General features: G+C 60.0%; 1 non-coding gene across 1 annotated transcript in view; it reads right to left on the bottom strand.

Annotated features, from left to right (window-relative positions):
* Positions 1-682, bottom strand: part of LOC126329680 (small subunit ribosomal RNA) — a 1,893-nt gene extending 1,211 nt beyond the window's left edge. Inside the window, exon 1 of the ribosomal RNA XR_007562436.1 lies at positions 1-682. This exon is cut by the window's left edge and continues 1,211 nt beyond it. This is a non-coding gene — a ribosomal RNA (small subunit ribosomal RNA).
* Positions 683-1,572: the final 890 nt, after the last annotated feature.

Below are 1,572 nucleotides of genomic sequence, written 5' to 3'. Positions count from 1 at the left end.
CGGTGAACCAACAGCGTGGGACACAAATCCAACTACGAGCTTTTTAACCGCAACAACTTTAATATACGCTATTGGAGCTGGAATTACCGCGGCTGCTGGCACCAGACTTGCCCTCCAATAGATACTCGTTAAAGGATTTAAAGTGTACTCATTCCGATTACGGGGCCTCGGATGAGTCCCGTATCGTTATTTTTCGTCACTACCTCCCCGTGCCGGGAGTGGGTAATTTGCGCGCCTGCTGCCTTCCTTGGATGTGGTAGCCGTTTCTCAGGCTCCCTCTCCGGAATCGAACCCTGATTCCCCGTTACCCGTTACAACCATGGTAGGCGCAGAACCTACCATCGACAGTTGATAAGGCAGACATTTGAAAGATGCGTCGCCGGTACGAGGACCGTGCGATCAGCCCAAAGTTATTCAGAGTCACCAAGGCAAACGGACCAGACGAGCCAATCCGATTGGTTTTGATCTAATAAAAGCGTCCCTTCCATCTCTGGTCGGGACTCTGTTTGCATGTATTAGCTCTAGAATTACCACAGTTATCCAAGTAACGTGGGTACGATCTAAGGAACCATAACTGATTTAATGAGCCATTCGCGGTTTCACCTTAATGCGGCTTGTACTGAGACATGCATGGCTTAATCTTTGAGACAAGCATATGACTACTGGCAGGATCAACCAGGGAGCTGCGTCAACGAGAGCTGAGCAGCCGGCCGCCCGGGAGTGTGTCCCGAGGGCCCGCGCGAACACGCAAGCGTCCGCTCAATTATTCTGCAAACAGGAGGAGGCTGAGCTCCCCTGCACGATACACCTCGAAACCCTCTCAGGTCCCGGCGGCGCGCAGCGCCGTCCTAAGTACTTGGTCGGGTTCGAGAGAGGCGCAATCGCCCGGAGATGGGCGAGTAGACGCTTTCAGTGCGAACACCCGTGCTCCCAACTGAGCTTGCCGCTGCCGACAGAGGCCCGGGAGCGTGCTGTCGTGGCATTGCCGGCGGGAAACAACACGCGCCACCTACGGTGACCGGCAGCTCCAACGCCAGCGCCACAGAAGGGCAAAGCCCCACTTGGGTGCAGAAGCGAACTCTCCCAGCACAGCGCACGCGCCAACACGTCCGCAGAGCTGCGATACAAACCACCTGCGAGAACCGCTGGGGGCGACCGAGCAGCAGACGGCGTCGCGACGCCGAGTGCCGGGCGGCGGCGCATCCTCAACGCACACAGTCCGCAATCGGACCAGCACACTGCAGATGTCCACCGCGCTTCGCACCGGGCTCGGCAGAACCCACTTTGGCCGCCTGGCGCCGCGCGCAGGGTGCGCCGGCGCATAGCTGGGACGCCAGCCGGGCCCGTCGGCCGGCGCTCCTGCCACTGGGCGCCCCCCACCAGCCGGCTGTAGTGCGTGCGCTCACGCAGCGCGCGGCCAGCACGCCGGGCGGCCCCCCCTCACCGGCCGGGGACTGTCCCGCCAAGCCACAGCCTCGTATCGCTTCATACCCACATGGCCAACTCAGGTTCGGGGGCATGGCGGGTACCGCCGAAACAACCGGTTCATAGATGTACCGATCGTCGCTATCA

This window comes from Schistocerca gregaria, unplaced genomic scaffold (genome assembly GCF_023897955.1).
Source record: "Schistocerca gregaria isolate iqSchGreg1 unplaced genomic scaffold, iqSchGreg1.2 ptg001210l, whole genome shotgun sequence".
Lineage (NCBI taxonomy): Eukaryota > Metazoa > Arthropoda > Insecta > Orthoptera > Acrididae > Schistocerca > Schistocerca gregaria.
Note: the sequence above shows the minus strand (reverse complement) of the source record. Positions and strands in the feature narration are given on the sequence as shown.